This window comes from Ambystoma mexicanum, chromosome 2q, assembly GCF_040938575.1.
Source record: "Ambystoma mexicanum isolate Mex_15411 chromosome 2q, UKY_AmexF1_1, whole genome shotgun sequence".
NCBI classification, from domain to species: Eukaryota; Metazoa; Chordata; class Amphibia; order Caudata; family Ambystomatidae; genus Ambystoma; species Ambystoma mexicanum.
Genome location: NC_090924.1, coordinates 182,362,934 through 182,387,333, shown reverse-complemented (window position 1 = coordinate 182,387,333; position 24,400 = coordinate 182,362,934). Strand labels below are relative to the sequence as shown.

The following is a 24,400-nucleotide window of genomic DNA, read 5'->3' as shown; positions in this document are numbered from 1 at the left end:
GCTGAGGTCCCTTGATGTGCCAATCTTTCTCTTGATGCCTCCTACAATTCCTCAGCTTCCCCTGATGACTTGTAAGACTGTTGAAGCTGCATCACCTGGGCCCATGAGCAGGCACCACAAAACAGCACAGTATTCTCCTTTGCTCATCAATCTGGAATGACTGTTCCTGCTCTTGCAAGGAGGAACTAATCTCCTCCCACTGCTTCTCTGCTCCCACCCTCCCACCTTCTTCTCTACCCACTATTGTAATCGCAACATTCCCATCCACAAGAAAGGGAAGGAAAAACCTAAATGACAATAAATCCTGGGAATTGATAAGGAAGCTACCAAAGAACAAAAAAGAAATTAAAACAACACTACATTAACAAGATGAACACACCAGAACAAAAGTAAGTGGGGAGATGAGATGGTGACAATAACAAAAAAGGTGAAGCTGTGAAATGGTAATTCGCTTCATGCAAGTAGATAACGTTATGCATGGACCTGCTCTTTATTCCTTCAGCAACATATTAGTTCTAGAGACGCTTAGGGACAGAACAGTAGCAAGCACAGTGTATTCTTCACGCGCTCCATTACGGTCAATTGCTAGATGTGTGTGTGTGATTTTCTGGAGGTAGGATCAGGGGCAGGAAAGTATTTTTGACCTTGTAAGATTCATTAGGGAAACCAAATGGGAATAGAGATGGAGGAAAGGGATATTTTCTTTTTTCTTTTTTATAAGTGGAAGTCTTAGAAAAACACTGAACACATTCTAAGCAGGTAAAGGAATATAAATATAAACAACACACTCACTTTAAATGAACAACCCACGCCTTCAGTGTGGGCCTGTCCTGTGCAACAAATTCCCTCACAGTGTTGCAAAACGCCAAAAGGAACAGGAAAGGAGCAGTGCGTTTTATAAAACGTTGTTCTACCTTCGGGATGTGCAAGGAATCTGATTGGCTCAATGAATTCGACAAATCAACCTCAGAAGCCTTAGATTGGCTGATTGAAACAAACGAATTACCCAGATTTTTGACCTGAGAACTGAGGCTTCTAATTGGACCACTAATTACCATGAGAAACCAAGGTGTTCCTCCTTCATCTGGAATTCGACCACCTTGAAAATGTGTTGTGCAGTCGCGAAAGACCCCAAAGTCATATTTAAGTTATTTTGTCCAATCTTGATCTGTTATAACATTTTAAAAAATGACTTCATATTAGGGGACAGTCAGTAGTTGTTAATAGGCATGACCCAAAGGGCCCTTGAGGAATACATTTAATAGATACGTTTAACAAATATCAATGCAGTAAGAGAAACATGTTTTCAAAACAAGGCAAAGAATACAAAATATGATTTTGAGAATAAATCTTCGAGAAGGCTTATTCAAGGAAAAGTAGAGGTGTGGTCTAAAAGCATAACCTAACAAGAAGGCAAAGGAAGCGCTTTACAAATTCATAAATAAAATTAAAATAAATAAAATAAAGCTGGGAATAAAGGTAGTTATAAAAACAAGGATCCCATATCAACCGATTGGAAGTTCAAGATGACCTTTAGCAAACACCACATCCCAATGTATGGTACATGTAAGCGTGGCTGTGAAATAATGTTCTCATCTAACCAAGTGGCACAGTGGCAGGTTCTGCAACAAAGAGCAAAACAATGGGCTTGCCACTTTTCAGTGTGTTTTATAGTTCACCTTGCACAGTGCTGTTTGCTTCTTGATATGAGAGCCTTTGCGCAACAAAAATATACATGGTATTGAGATAGCTAGCTAAACGCAACTCTGCCTTATGACACTTGCAGACATTCGGGGAGCTTTAACAAATCCCTGTCAGAGGAAACAAATACAGATACATACATCCAAACACACATTGGCCCTCATTACAAGTCAGGCGTTAAGGGTTTAACAACGCTGTCGGCGCCGTTAACCCTTAACGCCTGATTCACACTTTAACGCCTGCTTTTTGCAGGCGTTAAAGTCCAAGGCCCTCATTACGACCCTGGCGGAGGTCCATGGTGCAATTTGCACCATGGTCCATGGCGCAGAGCTGCCAACTCCGCCATGGGGGTTGGCGGACTTACCACCCCATTCCGACCTTGGCGGGGCGGTAAGTCCCCAATCCCCATTTACCCTTCCCCATTCCCATTTTTGCCCCATAGGGTATAATGGGAGTGGGGAAGGCGTTAATTACGCCACCGTAAATTACGGTGGCGTAATTAACAACAGGTCCCGTAGCGCCATGGATTTTTCCGCCAGGAAAAACCAGGCGAAAAAACCACCATGGCGCTACGGGAACTCGTAGTAAGGCGGAAAGGTACGCCATGCATTACGCTGGCGTAAAACCCTTTCCGCCAGGGTCGTAATGAGGGCCCAAGGCGCTAAGCGACCTTGGTGCTAATTACGGCACCGTAATTTACGGTGCCGTAATTAGCGCCTTCCCCATCCCCATTATGCCCTATGGGGCAAAAATGGGAATGGGGAAGGGCAAATGGTGAATGGGGAATTACCGCCCCACTCACCTTGGAATGGGGCGGTAATTCCACCATCCACCATGGCGGAATCCGGCATGGACCATGGTGCTAATAGCACCATGGTCCACTGCCTGACTTGTAATGAGGGCCATTGTAATGCTCTTTCCAGTCAAAGCTAGAAAAAAGTAATGTACATTGTTTTTTTAAAGTGTTCTTGTATAGCATCTTTCTACCATATTCAGTGGCCCCATTTCATGTGGCCGTGTAAGATAAGATGGGGGTTGTTAGTGGCGTAGAGATGGAGGTGAAGCCTGAGGAGTTGATGTGTCCGAGCGGGAGGTTGCGGAGTCCTGAGTCCTGAATGCTGTTCTGTTTCTGTGTTTGGTGGTGGCACAAAGATTTGAGGTTTGACCTAGATGGATAAATATTTTAGTAGTCGAAAAGCCTAATGTTGCCATGTACACAGGAATTGTGTGTGGAGCAAATGGTGATATAAGATTTTAGAGGGGAGCCCATTAGTTGAGAAGGTGAGGGGAGACAAATGAAGAGTTCTTGCAGTGGGGAGAAAATAATAGGGTTCCATGTAGGAGTGATGTACTTGGTACCATCAGGTGTAGTCTGCTGAGTGTCTTTGGAAGTGTTTGTTTGATCCTATTTTGGTTGCATGCACTCCAACCAAAATGAGTCAATACTCTAAAGGTCTTAGTTGGACAGTTGAGTAAGGGTTCCAGGTATGTCCCTGAATTATTATCTTTTTTTAATTGAGATTTGGTTCAATTTTAACAAATGTTTCACAAAGAAAAATACATTAAAAGAGCAAACAATTCATATTCAAATACATAAAACATTTTCCCAATACAAAATATATTACAGTAAATATTTCACTAAAAATCTACAACTTCATCCTTTCACTCAAGACAAGTATATATTATATAACACAATAGAAGGTAAAGAAATCCTTTAAATTCATCGTATATTATTATTAGGCATTATAATGTGTAAATATTTTATGAGGTAAACATATTACTTTCAACTTTGTCGATACACCACATTCAGTTGTTATCTTACCATTCTTTGAGGCCCAAATCTAGGTATCCTATTAGATAGAGCAATGGATGAAATATACAAAGCATCAATGACATAGATTATCAGTTTTCATACGAAACCCGTCAGGCGCATATTAAACCAAGAAATAGTTGTGGACAAGCCATTATTAAGTGCTTCAAGGTCTCCTCGTTAGAGTCTTTCTTACAAAATCGACATGATGATAACAGTGGGCCTCATTAGGACCCAGGCGGTAAGGGGTTTACGGCGGCGTAAACAGCGCCGACCCTTACCGCCTGATTCCGAGGTCCCTTAGCGCCATGGAGGATTTAACACCTGCTTTTAGCAGGTGTTAAAATCCATGGCGCTAAGGGACCTTGTTGTTAATTACGCCACCGTAATTTACGGTGGCGTAATTAACGCCTTCCCCACTCCCATTATGCCCTATGGGGCAAAAATGGGAATGGGGAAGGGTAAATGGGGATTGGGGACTTACCGCCCCGCCAACCTCGGAATGGGGCGGTAAGTCCGCCAACCACCATGGCGTAAACATAGTTTACGCCATGGTGGTAAAGGTACGACCCAGGCGGTAACTTACCGCCTGGGTCGTAATGAGGCCCACTCTAATTTATCATGAATATTATGAACTTCCCTTGTTAATATCACATTAAAATGAACACCCATAAACAGGGATATTAACTTTCATTTGGCAATTTACTTAAATATATATATGTAAAGTTCTGCGTTTTTCATGTTTGCCCTCAATATCCATGTATAACTTATAATTATTTAGGGTCAGGCAAGTTCTAATTCAGTCTAACTCCCCGAGCTGCTGTTTCATAAGAGTAGGAGAGTCTATATATTTAGTTGGTGAGAAACGGTTACTTTCCACAACCTTTCAGATCAGAAAGCATAAGACCACAAAACCAGGCTGAAGAATCCTGTATTGTGTGTCAGAGATACCTGGGGCTGTCCTGCATGTCAGACCAAGTCGGGGAGAAACAGCAGATACCATGGTACCGTCCTTGGCTCCAAGAAGAAAGCAGCGCCAGAGAGATCAACACAGCAGGTGAGTTGGGGAGATCGAAGCAAGAACGGTCTGTGTTGAAGTCAAGGTTGCAAGCGGCACATTGTATAATGAGTGCAAGAATGAAGATTTAAACACATGTGATGAAAGACACAAGGAAAGCTTAATTGATGATGTTGAACATATAAGGAGAAATTATATAATAGCAGTGACAGAGAGGTCCAGCACCATGTGGGTGCTCGATCGGGTATGGTATTCAACCAAGAAGTGGCAGAAAGAAAAGTGGAAACTGGATAAGAGGATTGTGTGAAGTGAATCGAAGTAGACCTGCGATAGTTTAAGCAAAGCCCATCGCACATTTGAAAGTCTTTTGATTTTGATATCAAGAGGGAAGGTAGAAAGTAAGTAGAAAGTAAGATTACATGATCCGAGCCTGTTTGAGCCTGTTTGAGGGAGATCTATGGTCCAAGCCCGAACGAGGGAGATCAAAGATATCAAGAGGAAAATGTAGAAAGTGAGATTACACGATCCAAGCCCAAACGCGGGTGATCCATGATCTGAGCCCGAATCGGGAGACCAACTGTGAATATTGTGCTAAAAGGGTCCGAGCCCAAATGAAGGGGGCCAATTGTGAACATTGTGATAAAAACACCTTCTGAACTTGAAGGAAGGAGACCCATGATGAACACTGAAAGCTAAAACCTGTGAATGTGAAATCCTTAGACCATTGGTGATTGTTTGTTACGACAGGCCCTCTGCAGTAAGAGACGTATTGTAAAAGAGGCTTTGGAAGAAGGCCTTGAGATCTTTGCTGTGAACTGTATCTGTCACACCTCCGCCGAACCGCAGGCGTGATTGGCGGCTTTGGAAGGTCTGGCGCATGCGCCACCATTAGAATGTTCCATTCTACAGCTTACTTCCTGGTTATCGCTCTAGTCTCTTGTCCTGTTTCTTCCTCTATTTAATCCTGCCCCTGTTTCCGGTTCGGTGCGCTGCAACTTCGCTTCCTGTTGTTGCCGTGCTCCGCTTAATTTCCTGCTTCCTGATTACCCGCTCTCTGCCCTTTTGGAGCTAGCTTCCTCGCTGAGTTCCACTTCAGAGTCCTCTGTAGGCGGCTTTCTTTCTGCCTGTTTTTCCTTTATTCATTTTTCTCCTCCTCTGTTTCTCTCTCGTAGTGTTTCTTTCCCTCTCCTTTCTTTGCCTATTGCCCTTTTCTTTTCTCCGGTAGCGGATCCGCTCCTCGGTTCGCTACCGGCTTCCTACAGGTTCTTACCCTTTTTCTTTGGAGTTTCCTTCCGCTGCTGTTAGCGCTTCCGCTCCTCGGATCGCAATCGACATCTTCCTGGATCTACCCTGTTCACTGGAGTTTTCCTCGCTGCAGTTCTGGTTCCGCTTTGTCAGCTGCTCTCTTCAGACTCGTAACCTGAGGCTTGATCCAACCTGTTCCACGCCTTTGCTCCTCGTGGTCCTGGAACTTCTTACCTCACCACACTCCAGTGCTTCACTCCGAGAGAAGAGGGTTTTTTTTAAGCTTTGGCTTTTTTCCTCTTCGTTTGGTTTCTGCGGAGGGGGGTCCCCAGCTTCCCTGTTTTTTCAGGGAATCAGGGTGGCTTCCTACCGCGGAAGACCGTTTCTCTTCACGAAAAAGAAGAGGATCGAAAGAAGACCCCATCAACACGGAATCTCTCCCGAAGAAACAGGTGAGGAGGAGGGGGAGGTGGAATTGGACATAACCGATACACAGCCGGCTACAGCTGAGTCTGACAGTATCCTTGTGGCAGAGAAGCCAGAGTGTGTGCAAAGCTCAGATATCAACCTTGGTTTATAGTAATAAAACCGAAAACAAAAATCCCGAATACAATAATCTCGAATCCAAAATCTCGAAAAAAAAAAAGTCGAATTTTTTTTTAATGACGTTTTTTGTTCGAAATGGGGGGGTTCCCCCCCCAACCCCCCTTTTTTCTATTTTTTTTTTATTTTAACCCATTTTTTTTACTTACCTGACCCCAAAAAAGCATATAATTAAATAAATAAAAAATTCGACTTTTTTTTTTTCGGGATTTTGGATTCGAGATTATTGTATTTCGAGATTTTTTTTTCGGTCTTTTGACCGACCACCATCAACCTTATAACAGGCCATAATTTCTCAGCCCTCCCGCTAACACTTTTAAAGGGGAAATGGGAGTGGGATCTCAGGAATTCGGAGAAAAAAGAGTGGGTCGGAACCATGTTGGCGGCGAGGGAGGTAAATGTATGCTCAAGGATGAAACTGATCCAAAACAAAATACTGCACAGTATCTATCTGTCCAGGGATAGGCTATACAACATGGACAGTGCCAAGGAAGACACGTGTCTCAAATGTGAAGGGCAACTCAGCACCTTCTATCATTTGCTTTGGGAAAGCCAGCGGGTCTCAGAGGTAAGGGACAGAGTATTGGAAGGATGAACAACATCTTGGGTAGGACAATCCCCAAGGACCCCAAAATTCTACTGCTACATATAAGTGGGGACTTTGAAGGGACAAGATGGGACAGCAAACTGGCAGCGAATGCTGCAATAGTGGTCAAGAGGGACATTACAGCCAAATGAGGATCCAGATATATGCCGACGATTTTGAGCTGGGAGGTGGGCATGGAATACTGCTGCAGCATCAAAAAAGTTGTTTATCTGTCAAGTGGGATGTTGGGGAAAATATGGGGAAAGTGGGAGGAAGCAGAGAGGTAAAATGGGGAAGAGGGAAGCGTGTCCAGGGGAATGATGGCACAATCAAGGAACAGATGGGAGAGGAATCTGGGAGTCCGGGACAGAACATGGTGGGCAATTTGGGAGGGGATCCATTGTGTGCTTAAGACTGTTATTTGTGTTTGTTTGAGTACAAAAATGATGATAAAAAGAGTTAAAAAAATATGCTCAACCATTGATCTAGTCTGTTTATACTCTGTTTGCTGGGGTTTCAAGGCCTCCATTTTTTTCATGAAGGAGTCTAGTTAGAATTATTTCAACATGGGGGTACTTTGATGAACATTATTGAACGATAGTATCCCCAGGGAACCTGGACTGGGGAGTAAATGGTGGTGAGGCTAGCTCAGGGGCAACACGTTTGTCTTGGAAGCAAGACAATGCAGAGCAACACAGGTTCAAATCCTAGTCCCTCGCTTAGAGACTGGTGTCTGTTGTTAAGCGTGTAATAAAAATGTGTTACTTTATTTAATAAGACATTGGGCCTCATTAGGAGGCAGGCGGCCACGTAATGAATGATGCTGGTACGGGACCGGCACTGTTCATTACTGGCTGCCCTATTAAGAGGACTGCTGCGGGGCCCGCTAAGGAACGCCTGGTCAGACCAGGCGTCCTTAGTGGGTCCCGCTAGCAGTCCAGGATGCTAACAACGGGCCTGCTGTTATCATCCTCCCCATTCCCATTGAGCATATGGGGCTCAAATGGGAATGGGGATTAATTTTTACCGGGTCCCAGAAAAGGGCAATTAACGGGTCCGCCAAGGTCAGCATGACCCGGTTATTGCCCATTTCTGGGTCCCGGTAAAAAATCATTACCGGCTACCGCCAGGGTCGTAATGAGGCCCATTATCCAGGATATGTCAAATTTTGTGCGTTGGACTTTTAGCATGTTTTTGAGGTCTATTGTGGAGAATGACTGTGTGGCTGTTTTGTATCCTCTTTTTCTACCCAGGGCTGAAGTCTTTTAGTTTGGTGAGGTGTTGGCAGTCTATAAAGAGAGCACATTAACTCACTTCAATTCCTTACCCATAGGTAGGATGGCCAACAGTGCTCTATGGGCAAGACCCCCTTAGCAATCTTTTTTTGGAAATGTTTCAAGAAAAACACATTTTTTACAAATAATGTATACGTGGCCTCATGTGTTGCTACTCTAATGAGCGTGTGGGGGTGATTTGAGTGAGAGTGTGTGTTAGACAAATACGCCAATAAAAGACATCTGTATGATTTAGGGCATATATATATATATATATATATATATATATATATATATATATATATATATATATATATATATTCTGATACAAGTTTGGATATTACGTACTTTTATTATTTCATGATTTAAAGTAACCTTTAGAAAACAATACAATCAAGTTGGCTGTTTGGCTGTTTTACATCTATTTTATGAAGATTCATGGCACTGTTATTTCTGTTGCGTTCTCTGAGGAAATATGATCGTTTCCATGCATAATTTGGCTATGAGCAATGAACCGGGAAATTGAAGTGCACTATTGAGAATAAGAGACTTGGCTTAAAATCAGAACAAACAGGATCAAGTGCTGCACCAATTCCCATCATGGATTTAGGAGTCTGATCTCTGAACAGCCTTTACGAACGATTTATATCCATATAACATGCTTAGCAACTCGTATGAGATTACTACACAAAATCTGACCTCCACATTGCACAGATTGTTACATAGATTTCTAAAACAAAATAGGCACATGTTTGTAATCTGTTTATTAAAGGTGTTTATTGGGTAATTTATACGTTTTCTCATAGCGCTTGTGAAAATAGCTGCCCCAGAACACCAGATGTAAAAGCAATATTTAAGCTCCAGTCATGAAGAGTAAAGCCAAAATACACTCTATAAAAGTAGCCGGTTATAAGAACAGCCGCACGAATTCCCCTACTGTGTTGGGAAGCTTTTCACCTCTGAGTTTGAATGTCCAATTTTGACATCGGACTATGCTGGTTCTGAGAAAATGTGTGAAATTGGTGTTGTGTTGCAATATCAGCTCAGCTCAGCACAGAATGGATTTGGTATGGAGAGTTCTCAAGTTTCCCATGGCCATGCATGAGAAGGAATCTAGACCTGTCTTTTCCCTTAGGATTCTGGGACTTTTTTCTTACCTATTTGAAATGTAAGAAAACTACAAATCCAAGGATGTCATTTGTGGGGTCAACATGGGTCGCAACTGCGACCCCTGAGGGCTCCCTTGCTACCCCCTTTTTTTATGGAAGCTCCTGGGCTGTGGCAGCGCCATGTAGCTCTTTGTTTCTGGAGTGGTTGTCTTTCTTGTTCAGGCCTCTTAAACAAACAGGGACATGTGTAACACTTTGAGCAGTGACCCTAAATAAGAAAGAACATGAATAACAGATAGTCTTTCTGGAATTCTATACAATAATTGCTAGACTAATTAAAGGTTTATTTTAGGTACACTTAAGGGGGTGAGTCACTGATTTAGTCTGATTTAGTCTGTTCTTAAACACCTCAAATTCACAATGCAGACAGAAAGTATAGGTATGTTACTATTTTCAAGTTACAGCATGTTTTTTTTCTGCAGTTGTCTCTGTTATAGTCATCACAAGACATTCCTTCTCGGTGTCCTCGGTCACTTGACAAAATCCTTGTGCCTAAAAGCTTGTTTACATTGTAGAAATGTTTGACCGTAGCACATCAAGTGGCCCTTGATTTCATTATGCCACAATTAATGCTTTGTTGTAATGCATCTATCGTTCCCATCTCCATGACATGCTGTTTAGGATGTTTGTTTGCATGTATGAGGTAACATGTTTTCAGAGTTTGGGATGTTGTTTGAGTGCTCTGCTTTCCCTGCACTACTCTAAATTCTTTAATACACAATTATAACCCCCCAGCCTCCCTAATGGTATGTATTTTGCCAAACTCTGAAGCCTGGAAAGTATATCCACGCAAGCTTGACATTTGGAGAACTTTGCACCAGACCTGCTGATGAACTGGCCTACTGTTAATCTCAGTTACCAGTTTATTGGTATTTGTATTTTTTTCTTTATATAGTACTTTAATCCAAAGCGCTTTACAAAAACTATCACTACAGAGAGTAATTTGCTTTCTGACTTTGAGAACATTTAGAAATGAAATTGCTAATTTTACTATTGCCATTAACATAGCTATAGCTGGTAAAATAGCTCAGTGGGTTGAGAGCGCACTGCTGCAATGTGTGAGACGTTGCAGGTTTGAATCCCGGCAAGGCCAACTCAGCCTTTCATCCTACTGAGGTCTATAAATGAGTACCAACACAGGTTGGGTGATGTTGTATGTATATTTGGTCTATATGAAGCACTTAAGCATAAGTGCTATATAATAACACATTATTTGGACTTTGCGGTCTGCTTGCATTCACAGCACATTGATGATATGGACCTATACACAGTGATATTAATTATACTAGTGATTATAATAATATTAATTATACATATGGTGATTCAGTCTTTTTATGAAATGTATATCACATTACAGTGCTATCGTAACCATATTTATCGTAGTGTACTTAGGAACAATGCTATGTGATTCCACTTCCTGTTTTGTTAAGGGGTGAAAGGTTGTGTTCCATCTCTTCCTGTGATGTCGCTTTGGGGTGGGGTCAAATTACATCACTTCCTGTGATGTCATCAGAGGTCAAGGGTCATGTGATATCATTTCCACTACCCCAGGCATTTTGGTGAAATGATGTCCCTGTATAAATCCCAGAACTCTAAGCAAATACAGCGCTGAATTGCCTTATCACGCATGGTCTGGTGAATTTTGATAGCTCTGGGTATGGCCCTGGTAATACTAGCCATACCGTCAAATGTACGGACACCTTTAAACGGTAGTGTAGTCCTTGAAGGGAGAACTAAGGGCAGATAAAGGCATAAAGGATCCCTTCCTGTCCCTTTTAAGGAACTGTCACCAATTCGACAGATTCCACCTGAAAATGAGTAGGAACAGTAGGAGATGACTTCCATTGTCACCTGGAAAATTCACTACTGTGGCTTTTATTTAGCGCACATGAAAAAAAAAAAAAAACATGCGTACTCACGAGAGAGCACAGAATAAAACACACACGAATCACTTCAACAACTTCTTTCTCTGCATCCATTTTTTTCCGAGGCATGCACCGGCATATTCTGACATGCACAGCATGGCACTTCATAATCTGAACTGACTGCACAATTTGGTGAGCGTAGCATTTTGCAAAAGCACAATTTAGAGCAACCTATTCAATGATATTGCAGAGGGGGTGGCAGAGCCTTACCAGTGGCTGTCATCATTACATGTGTCCACCAGGTTCGTGGTCCCAGATTCACTACATGCATCCAATGAAAGTGACAGCTTCATATTAACAGCAAACAAACACAGTACATCACGTTTACAGCCGTGTGTGAAAGCAGCATGCTGGAGATAGGTACTAGGCAATTCCATTTTCAGCACAGCCTTCCCGTCATGTGAATTTTCGATGCCTTGCCTCTGGAAATTCTTGCATCTGCTGCGGTTTTAAACACAGCTTCTCTAGCCTTGCTCTTTAAATATCCCTGCAGCAACCTCCATTTTTTCTAGAATGTGTTAGGGTCATAAAAGTAGTGACGTATATTTTGTCTACCGTCTTCTGTCTACTATCACTAAACACCATTAATTCAGGACCATCTTTAGGAATTTTGGTGCCCGGGGCACAAACAACAATGGGCCCCTCGAACCAGAACAAGTAAAAGACCTATGGATCTCTGGTAAGGAACCCCCAACGCCCCATCCTCTGTCATAATTGCAACCCATAGCTTGATATGTTACCCAGGCAGTGGTTAAAATAAGCATGGACACTGCCTTGCAGTCCAATGACCCCCTTCCTTCATGCTGGAATGGTAAGTGCCCTTTCAAGAGTAACATTAGCTGTCCAATGTGGGTTCCTGTGTTGTAGCATGCCGCACAACAAATGATAATAATACAGATACTAATAAGGTATAGTAAAGATGCAGGGCAAAGATCAGTAACCGTATACGTATACCCCAGCAATAGTCCCAGAACTTAGTTTAGCTGCCTCACAGAATGTATCTGTGCTCAAGCTTGGATACTCAGGAGAGATTTGTAGCAAAAGGGTAGATCCACATGCTGTAGCATCGAGCATACAGAGTAGAATTGACCATAAAGGTGCACACATCTGAATATAGATTAATAGTAGATGAAGGCCCGGGTTTTCAAGTGGTCTTGCCATTAGTGAGCCAAAACACCTAGGGCCCGATTCATGGAATATGTGCCCGGTTCAAAGTGAATTTGCACTGCTGAAAAGTGCCCTTTGTTACAAAATGACTTTCTCCGGACTTTGCATGGCAAAACCACACTTTGCACAGTTCCATGAATCCGTTTTTGTGTCAGCAATGCAATGTCATTTTTCAGCAGTGCAAATTCACTTTGAAACGAGCAAATACTCCATGAATCGGGCCCTTAATGTGATGGTGTGAAACATACCATTGGTTACTATGTTTAACATATGAAGTATCACTGTGGCCAGTCAAACAATGAGTAGTTTTTTTTAAAAAAAAAATTTAAGGGAGAACTAAATCCCTTTTAGGGGCTGGCGATTTAGAAATTAGGGACTTTCAATTTGGTGGTGAAGGTGGGATTTGAAACCAGTCAGCAATTTCAGAAGGGGATTTGATGTATTGATGATTCAATGATGCAAGATGAAATGATGTAATGAAACGGATGGATGGATTAATGTGTTTCCTTTTATGAAAGGTTTGTTATAAACCAGCCATATTAAATTAAAATAAAAACAAAAAAATCTGTATGTGATCACATAGCTTCCCAGTTGTTCTCATCCAGCAATGTGCAATTATTTCTGAATGTTTGACTTTTGTGAAGTAAAGCAACAAATCTTTGTGTAGACCTGATTTGGAAATTACACAAATGACACGATAGATCAACAAGGCTGTGTTAAAGAGATCTGGATAGAGTAATGTTATGGAAAAGCAGATTACTGAGGATTTATTTTCACCACCATGATTGGAAATCTGCAAGTACCAGAATAGTAATTTGCATAAGCCTACAAGATCTTATCTGGGATATTTACACCTGTATTTCATAGATTTCAAAGATGCTCCTGTGAAGTATTTTACAGATGCTTACCCATTATTGTTGATGTTATGAACACCATTTCGAAAGTGTAGACACAAATCTTGTTTTTGTGCCTAAAGGCAGATTTGAAAATAAGCTTGCCTTATGTCTGTATGTGCTGTGTACTAATTGTTCTGTAGCAGGAACTTAGTTGTGAAGAAAGGAGTGATATACAAGCAGATACAGTGGGGGGATGTAATAATATGGATGATCTTGGATCATAGGTCTACACCCTGCTTCTCTCATCCAATAATCCCTCATAATTGACCATGCTGGCTGTTGGTGATGGGAATCGTAGTACAAAGCATCTTCAAATCAAAGGTTTTCAAGCCCCTCGCTTACAAGAATAGACTATTAAGGGTGCACTGGGAAGGACATGGAGAGAGGAGATATATAGGCTTATAGGAAGAGGGTAAATATATGGAATGCAAAAGGCTGTGTAATTTACTCAGCGTTCACCGGGCTAGAACCCCTATATGAAGGAAAAGAGCAAGCAAAGGGGATACCAATGCCACCATAACGACAGAAAGCAAACATTATCACACAAGACAGCATGGTACTATAGATTCAAATGAAATGGTCCTACCAGTTTAACAACAGTATAGTCCTGCGGCAAAGCCTGGACACTTTGGCTCCACTGTCATGAATGTCTCTTTCTCATCACCTCTCCCTACAAAGACTTTGCGTTCTTCATTAGGGGTGGACGCTCTATTTTTACAACCCTTGTTTGAAGGGACCAAGCTCTAAACCTGCTCCATACTGAAACTATGTTAATTTGTATAGCTTCTTTTTGATGAAGCCCAATTGTTGTTAAGATCACCATAATGTGCATACTGAAGTGTATTCATCTTGGAGAGGGTATCTGTGAATTCTGCCTTGCCATGATCTGGCACTGTGATATGGTATAAGAATTCAGATCCCTGCATAATGTGCTTAACACACTGACCTATACCGTGAAGCATCATGGCACTGAAATTCTTAATAGTGCATTTCGGCTTAAGTGATGACAGCACATTCCCCAACAAAGTTAATAACACCACACAGACTGTGCTATAGTAAACACACACATTGGCCCTCATTACAACCCAGGCGTTAAGGGGTTAACGGCGCCGTAAAAGGTGGCAGCGCCGTTAAACCCTTAACGCCTGATTACGAGGTCCCTTTGCGGTTTGGAGAATTTAACGCCTGCTTTTTGCAGGCGTTAAAAACCAACCCGCAAAGGGACCTTGGTGCTAGGTACGGTGCCACAATTTGCGGCACCGTACTTAGCGCCTTCCCCATTGCCATTGAGCCCTATGGGGCAAAAATGGGAATGGGGAAGGGCCAGGGCGGCATGGGGAATTACCGCCCCGCCAACCTCGGAATGGGGCGGTAATTCCCCATTCCGCCATGGCGGAGTCGGCAAGTTACCGGCATGGACCATGGTGCTATTAGCCAGGGTCATAATGAGGGCCCTTGTAAGGGCCACAGTGATGCCCCTCGACACCTAAGGCCCAGGAAAGGTGGGAGATGGATTTAGGATATGCCATCGGACAGGGAATGGCTAAAGACATGGGAGCAGGTTGAGAAGGTGTCCCAACATGCCCCTTTCAAGACGATTCGATGCAATTTTCCTCACACAGTGATTAAGACACCGGCACATATGCATATGTTTAATTCAAATTGATCTCATATCTGCCCTAGATGAAAGCAGGAGCCGACTGAATTTTGGCATATGGGTCTGCACTAAGATCCAGCTGTAATGGAGAAAAATAATAGACAGGATCAATGCTTTGCTGAATGCTGTCTATGAGTTTACGTCATCTACATTCTTACTGGGGAAATTACCAGGGGGTAAGTTGGATAGACATTGAAAGAGGATAACACAATTTCTATTGATTTTGCCGAAAAGCAGAGTGGCGATTGCTTGGAAGTGTCCCTGGGGTCTGCTAAAAATGGGTATCAGACATCAAGAGATGGGGTTGGGCAGAAATGGCGAATTTACGTACGACTCAGGCGTTGGATTAGGATGGGGATTGCCACTGACTGGGGTCAACTATTATATGTTCTCAGTTGCCCAGATACTATGACAGCATGAGGTTGTGGTAGAAATGTATGGCTGTGTTAGGTGTGGAAGTCTGGGGAAGAACAGATGACGGACGATGTAGTGGGGAACAGGTGGTGTGGGAGGCGGAGGGGATTGAGATATGGAGTGTTGTTGATGTAGGTGGTGGAGTAAGGGAGAAGGAGGAATGGAGTGGAAGGGGGCATTTGGTGGTGGAATGTATCCAAGGAGGAATTGAAGAGTATGGTATATATCACTGCCACAGGGTTCATTGGAATTGTCATTTGATGTAGGGGAACAATTCAGTGTTTGGTGATTTTACTGCTTCGTATCAAACTTACAAATAGTTATTAAAAAAGATATTAAAGAAAAGTTGAGGGCACGGTTCCCTTTTTCCTTCCCTTGAAGATGTCTCTGCCTGAATTGGTAGACAGAGTGCAGTTGTGAGGAAAGAGTGGATTTTGAGGGAGGAGTGTCTGTTGTGTTAATGTAAATTGTGGTTTTGTGCGTACAGACTAATAATATTTTCTTGGCACTTGCTAATCAGCATTTGGAGTGAGGGATATATAACTATGTACAGTTAAGCATGTAAATGATGATGCAACGTTCAAGCTTGCCAGTGTTCAAGTGAGAAATTGATGTAGCAAACCAGGATTACAGTTCTCCAAGTGTAGGGAGAACTCTCCAGAATGGCTAATTTCCCTTACCTTTTGAGTCCCTCAGCAGCTTTGCTTGATTTCTAGGGTTTAATTTTTTCACCTGGTAAGAGTGTGATCCTTTTTCCCACTCTTACATGTGTTTTGCTGTGTGTTGTACATTTTTATGCTCATGGACTATGGAGTCTCTCCCACCCCATAGGCATCATCTTTTTACTGTGTGCCACACCACACAGTGCAGTGACACCGGGTTGTCTTTTCCGACTTCCCACTTTAAACTCCATTTTCTGGGACTGACTACTGTCTCCCAGAGCCTCTAAAATTACAATTGACTTTACTATTCTTTTTAAATTAACATACCCAGTACACCCTAGCTTCCAATAGAGTGCTGGAGGGGTTAATAGTTATCCCCTTTTGTCTGATTCTCATGGAACATTAGTATGTTCCCCTTTCTCTAAGATTTGGGAATGGCAGTGGTATCTACCATTTTTATTTTACCGCAGACTATGAAAATAGCCTTTGGTGCCATTAAGGCTATGGTGGTAGCCTCAAACTCAAACCCGGTAATCCACTTTTATGTTTACTTGGTTCTTGGTCAAGTTATTTTAAAATATCTTTTTGAAAAGGTCTTTCTAGTGTTTTACTCTGCGTGGCAAACCAGGTTTGGTTTCTTTGTTCGCCGTCCTTTGGTGGGCTTCTGCACAGAAGCCCTCCTTATGCACCTGAGTATCTGGGTAGGCAGGATGTGAGGGAGGGGTTTGAGGCCCCCTGCACAGGGTCTCCTTGGAGACCCAATTCACACTCTTATTTTATTGGCTAGGTGGCTGCCATGCCAGGATAGCCGCCCTGCTGTGTGATTGATAGCCAGGCTGTGTGAATGTGGGATTTGGTGCATAAAAAGTCAGTCTCTGGGACTGAAAGTCAGAGTCTCCACTGGAAAGAGAGAACCAAAGAGAAGCAGAAGGAAGACGACTGATGCAACTACTGGACACCCGGTGAAGCCCTGCTGCAGGTCTGAATCGCCTGAAACTTCGACGACAGAGAAGATCTGCAAGGAATCTTCTTCCCTTGAGCTTGGTGGGAACAACCAGCTTGCCAAACACCAGACACAGGTCCTCATCCTGGTCGAATTTACTGTGCATCGCTGCAGTATATTGGATAGCCAGTGGGAAGAGAACCAGTTTGGGTTTTAAGCAGTGCACCTTTTATTCATTGTTTTGCTCCGCTGCTGGCTTCTTCCCTTGGCAGTGCAGGACCCTCCAGTCACCCTCCTTCTTGTCTCCACGACAGAAGCTTCAGGAACCGTGACCCTGCAGGAACGGCCATGAACAACTGCCTCAGCTACAGCATTCTTATTCTTTAAAGGTACTGTGCAAACTCGGTCATTCGTTTCGTCCGACCGCGGTGAAAGTGCGGGAAATCTTTTGCCTCTCCGAAGGCTTGTCCTTCCCTTCTCCTTTAAATAACTTTTCCTCTGACCAACTTCGTCTTGAACTCAAAGATTTAACCGCGAACTACTTTGAACTGTGTGATCCTCTGCAAAGACTCTGAACCATTAACATTGGCGCAGACCTCTTGACTTGAATCCTAGTTGTAGTAGCCTTTTCTAGATAGCCCTGCCTATAACTTGTTGGTGCTGTTGATTTTGGATAACCTAGTCTTTACTCCCCTTTAAATTGCTGGAGTACCATGTTGCTCACATTTCATTTTGAGCTTATCTTGTCCCAAATTGATTGGTTGTTGTTGTAGTATATTAAGACTGTGATTTTCTGCTGCTTTATGATAGTGAACTGTTTTATAAATGATGGTGTAAATAAATGTAAATTCTTTTACTCAGAAACCTTGAATCAGTGTTTGTTTGAACCATAGTAATTGTTGTCCTTTGTGTAATCTCTGGTACTGCTCACTTTACTCTTAAGATAAGTCTGGCTGCTCAGCCATCGCTACCACTTTACTGTGCAGTACAGGCTTGTACCAAAGGTGAAATAGTACTTACACTTGTAGTCTTAGTTGTGTGTAGTGGTCCTCAAGGGTTCTGTAAATGATTCTGCCTAACACTTCCATCTATGACTAATATATAGGTTCCTTAGCTCCAGGGAAGATGATGAGAGAAAGCTGGGCTATGGTCTGGAGAAATGACTAAAATCGGGGGAAGAGTCATATGATTAGAGTATCTCGTTGCCCCGACATGTCTGCTGAACATCCTCACCAGCAACTTTTAACACAGGAGAAGCCAGGGTTAGGGATGAACCCATGAACTCCTAGGGCTTTCCATAAAAGAGTACTGTGTAATCCACAATAACACATGAATGGACACCCCTGTCACCTGTAACATTAAGTGCAGGAGCACTGACAAGGGTGAATGTTACCCCATCAGTCCCTTAGTTGTGCAGCAGCAAAGAGGAGTGGTTCAGCTAACCATGTGGAGAGTAAAGAGAAGGGAGGTTAGCTCCTGATGAACATGTAAACCACAGTCGATAGTCTCACCTACTTCCTGCCTACCTCTGTCAAAAACAAGAATGAACACTGAATTTGTAGGAGTTCTGCAGTAACTGAATCCTCTATGCCATTGCAGGGTCTACCAGCATAGAGGGTTCAGTTACTGTCCATGATGTGACTGACACTCGGAAAATAGGTAGGCTGATGCTGATCATCTAGACTATGCATAAGGGTCTCCTTTCTGTGCACCCTCACCCCAACCAGCATCATCAAGTGCAGGAAAATTCTTATGGCTGCACCAGTCTACATCAACACTCAGGCCCTATACCAGCAATGTTTATTTTGTATTTTGTTACTGTGACATAATGACTTGAAGTGACTAAAATACCTACTCAGCCCAACACGGCTTCTAAATCAGCAGTGATCCCAATCATAAAGGTGAAGCAGGCTGAGCCTGAAATGTAAACCTCCTTTGCCTGTTAGCGAAATCACAGGCACATGGCAGTAAATACTCTTCAGGAGGAGCATGGGTGGGTAAAGAAGAAAACCAAACAACAGACAACCAAACAACAGAAGTACTGTGTACCAAAATAGGCATTTGCCAAACATACGTTCTACACATTTCTTTCTTTAATTACAATGAAAGCAACACATTTGCACACAACTAATAAAATACCAATGATCCACTCCTGTATGGGAAAATACAGAGGAAACTGACTTTACAATAAAAGGGCACTCTGGCTTTGTAGAAAGGGGCAATGGTTCCAGTAGCAATTGTCAAAGTTATTGAAGATGTCTTTAAGAAGGTAGGGAAGGGGGCTTACAAGACACTAGGGCCCTTTAATATGGCCTAGGTGGAAAGATCCACTTCCAAAACAGATAGGGGGTCATTACGACCCTGGCGTTAAGGGTTTAATGGCGCCGTAAAAGGTGTCATCGCCGTTAAACCCTTAACGTCTGATTGCGAGGTCCCTTTGCGGCTCCCGACCTTAACGGCTGGTCTAGGCCAGCCGTTAAAGTAGGGACCCGCAAAGGGACTTCCGAGGTAATTACGGTACCGCAATTTGCGGTACCGTAATTACCGCCTTCCCCAGTCCCATTGAGCCCTATGTGGCAAAAATGGGAATGGGGAAGGGCCAATGGTAAATGGGGAATTACCGCCCGCCAACCTTGGAATGGGGCGGTATTTCCCCATTTACCATTGGCGGACTCGTTACAATACCGGCAGCAACCATGGTGCTAATAGCACCATTGGTTACCGCCGGTGTTGTAATGAGGGCCATAATCTCTTTTCTTTGGGGCTCAACATTTATTGTGCTAGGCTTCTGGGTAATTTGCTGCAGTCAGGTTGGCATTCAGATGGTCAAGTCATTCTTCCCAGTGATGAGTTGTTGTCAAGACGATTCAAGAAGAGGGCTCCCAGTGGATCAAGTTGCTGCATGACACTGGTCATGTCAATAGCTTACAGGTGATTGAATCAGTAGTTAAATCAGCAGCAAGATGATTCTAGTGTTGAGTCGAGTCATTGTTTAAGAGGGATCAAGCTGATGGCTTCCAGCAAGTCGACTTTGTGTTCCAGATGGGCAGAGCTTCAAGTCAGCAGTCAAGATGTGATGAGACATTTGCTTCCATGGAGTCAAGTAAGCAATCTAGACAGGACAGGAGGATCATCTTGAATGGGTCATGTTAGCGTTGAGATGTCTCAAATACAGGGAATTGATTTGAAGTGCTTAGATTGACAAACGCAGCACAGCAGGTCCCCTCAAAATGAGCTGTGGATGGTCGAGATGACTTGGAAAGCATCATGAGATTGAAGAAAGTCTTTGGGCTACATTGAGGCATTTGAGTTGTTGGAAGATCCAGTCCAGCATCTCCAGTGTCAAGGATAGTCCTTTGCTCTGCTCTTCCACACCAGAAATATGGTCAGAGAACAATTGCAGGGTTACTCACCACCAGTGAGCAGGATTTTGGCTACAGTGTTCAGGCAGTAGACAGGACTTGGTCCCGCAGCAGTCACCTACAATGTTCTCTTTGGATGGTATTGGGAAAGGGATGACCTCCTCCTGGGAGTTCTCAGTCTTCACCTCTATGGCAGAGGGCTTTGAGGCACACCGTTTTGCCAACAGAGTGCCAGAAGAATCCTTCTTCAAAAATAGTCCAAAGATAAATTTAAAAAGGGGGGAGGGGTCTCCCCTTCTTATATATGCAAAATGGAACAATGGTTTGTTCAAAACTAAGCCAGTTGTTAAGGGTCTATTCCTGGTTGCTGGGGACTGCCTTGGAATCCCCAATTTCTGACTGAACCCCCAGTAAGTGGTCATATTCCCTAGAGAAATGTGTTGGTCTTCTGAAAGGGGATCAAACAGTGGAGTTCCTGGGCAGGACCCACATAGTGTTTTGGGTACATCCAACACAGTAAGGTAAATGCACACACAGCTGTATCAGAAATGAGCCACTGTTCAACAAGATGGGAATAAGATGGCATCAATTTCTTAGGCTGGATAATTGCATATGGTCAAAACCCACAATACATGTCTTATATTTAAACATTTTAAACTCCAACTTGGCTTCTGGGGCACACAATTATTATGATTTGAACCAGAGGTCGTTACAGTCAGAAAGCCACCCTTCTCTATTGGAACCTTGAGTTCCAATAACTGTGAAGGGGAATTCTCATGTATCCTTCAAACCTGCCCTGTTCCCAACACAAGGCAGTTGCTGGTTGATGCCAGTAGACAATCATAGCAGGGGCCCATATGCATACTATACTTTTTTAGCATGGAGCATTATGAGAGTGCGTTCAGATTAGTAGATCTCACTGTTAGAGGCAGAATTGCCTGCTTCATTTAATAATTAAAAATCAAAGAAGCTAACGCTACCTCATCTTCACCATATCACATTCTTTCACAGTTATCATTCACAACCACTGGAACCAGATGGGAGGTAGACCAAAACTGATAATCTAGACCATGTAAGATGATCTCCCCACTTCCTGCCTACCATACTCCCCAGAAATATTGTATTCAAGAGGTCTTACAGGGCAGAAGATTGCCCATCAGTCCCTTCTGAATATGGTACCTTCCAAGTGGTCCGGCTGTTGGGCAGCGAGGAAAAGATTAGTTGGCAAAGGGCTTTATCATGGGTTTGTTGGGTACGAAGTCACTGAAGCCCAAGCTCTTTAAGGTGAGTTTATTGGCCCACAGGTTCACATCAGGTTAGTTACTTAAGTAGATTCCTGGACATAAGACACTGGCACATCCACACCTTCCAGCTCAAGATGTAACTGCCACACATAGAATCCCCAGCAGTCACCCACACACAACATTCTACCATGACGTCACTGCATTTCAATGCACCTCACTACATTTCCCATTCATAGTACTTGCACCTCCAGAGCAAGACTACTACGGGCTTCACTTTATGTCTGTTCACCTTGCTTGCCCTTCTCAAAAAGGCTCACAGGATAATTAAGATTTCCTCCTGGCAATTCATGTTACCTAGACTTGTCCACCTTTGACATTCTCCATGCCATCCTTCCCGCAACTGAACTTGGATTTTCACCTGCTCACTTATTCACCTAATTACCTTCATTGGCACCTCATAAACTGTATTTGTCTTAAAAATCGTTTTTGTCACTATTCACCTCAAATAAACGTATTATTGTCCTTTCTGGCCAATTTGCCACTACTGGTGATCAGTAGAAAGACCTTCTTGGAATCCCCCACCCCACCTCTCATTCATAGCTATTACAAAAACTCACACCATTCCACACACAGTCACACATACAGCTCTTCACACCAATTCTTCCACCTTCTCTCATTATTTGTTGGCAGAGAGGGTCTACTAATCAGCAAGACACACCACCCACACATTGCCTACTTGATTCTCCTTCCCCACTTGATTATATACACTCATCCTTTAAATTCATTGCTGTTCAACTACTTGTTCTAACTCCTTGTAGAAGTACTCTTGGTACTCTCAACCACTTCTTTTATGACCTAGATTCATTTCTGAAATCACTGCTCACTGAATTTCCCAAAATACCAATGTAAGACTTCACCATCCTGAACACAATGAAATCCCCCCATCTTTGGATTCACCCATCTCAATATGATCACTGTGTCTAATCAGATTCATGGTAAACTTCTGGATCTTGCTTTTGCTACTTTCTCCAGCCCTCACCTTTCCCCAATGATCACCTTGTGATCACTTCCTCATGTAGATCCCTGTATCTGCCCCCAACTATCACCTACGTTCGGCCCCCTTCTCAATCACTCCATTGCTCCCTATCTAGATAATAGCAAGCCCTCCATCTAGACACTCTCCATACTTTGACAACTTCATTGAAGAGGACTGATGTAGCATCCTTACTGAATATGTATATATAAAGTTATAAGCCGCCCAAAAAGTGCTCTGCCTATGGGTTTAGCAACTTAACCACAAATACATGTCCGCTACTGCGGGCCGTGTAATTACATCAGTAGGAGCATTGGAATAAAGAACCTGGGTAGCCCAAGATTCCAGAGAATTCCGTTGGACAGGACTTCAGGATAGGAGCTGAGAAGATAAATCACCCATACTATCCTGCCTAACTACTGATCTTTTCACTGTAATTTGATACAGCAGTTTCCATTTCTACCTCCCTGCATCTGAGTGCTCCTGTTCCTCGTGTTTCAATTACCTGAGTCCCAGGATTCATCTTTGAATATTACAACTACCAAGAATTTAACTGGGAATGTAATGCTCCTTCCAGTCAACAGTATCCCATCCACTCCTTAACTACCCCGCCTCACCTATGTGCTCAATCATGGATCATCGCTAAGCCTCACAGCACCCCACCTACCAGACACCCCAGGAACAACCAATTTAGCTCTTGCACACCTCGCACTTACATACACCGCACACTACAACTCACACACACATCCCACCAACACTCCACTCCCAACCCATAACGTTCACCTCCACACACTCTCAATACCCCCTGCACCGACACCTCCAGCACCCACAAACACCTTCCGCTGACACCCACTCACTATGACCTCAAATGCGCTCTCATCAACGCCCGTTCCATCCCTGCATATGCCATTGAAATCGATGACCTTATGACCTCTTACAAATTGGACTTACTAGCCATAACCAAAACTTTGCTCCATGAAGCCTCCAGCCCCGCCATATCCATCACGCTCCCCCCAGGATACACCATCCTGAGGCAGGATCGTAAAACCGCTAAGGGCGGAGGCGTAGCCATTATCCACAAAAACACCTTCTCCATAAGAACTGGCAACCATCAATGGGAAAACAATGCTGATCTCCTCACAGCCAAACTCGCACTCTCTCCCAATTGTACCATAAACCTCATAATCACTTTCAGGCCACCAGGCGCTCACCCCAACTACCAAAAGCAACTCCTGCAAATCATAGGCAACAACCTCAAGAGCTCAACCAAATCCATCTTACTAGGTGACCTAAACTTAGGTCTACTCGACCCTAAGGATAAAGCAGCCGCATGCCTGGCTAAAGAACTCACCCACCTAGGGTTCGTACTTAAAATTTCAGCCCCACTCACTGTAAAGGCAGAACCATTGACTGGATCATCGACTATAACTGCTCATCTCCCGTCACTGACATCTTAGCCCTCCCTTGGACTGATCACCACTATATACAATTCTCAATTCCCACCTCTGCCACCCACAAGACCCTCACTCATGCCCCACCAGCTAAAGTTAGAAGTTCTAAAAAACTCACCAAAACCAACCTTGTCCCTTTTCTCAATGTCCACGAACTTAAACCTCCATTCAGCAATGACCCCACATCTCTTGCCAACACCTATGCCCATGTCCTCATCCAAGCCATTGAAGACATAGCAC

The 24,400-nt window shown here is 43.3% G+C and overlaps 1 protein-coding gene across 1 annotated transcript in view; it reads right to left on the bottom strand.

Moving 5' to 3' along the window:
• The window catches only part of MYL3 (myosin light chain 3), a 169,746-nt gene that overhangs the window by 9,567 nt on the left and 135,779 nt on the right, over positions 1-24,400 (bottom strand). The gene's annotated exons all lie outside the window — the stretch shown is intronic.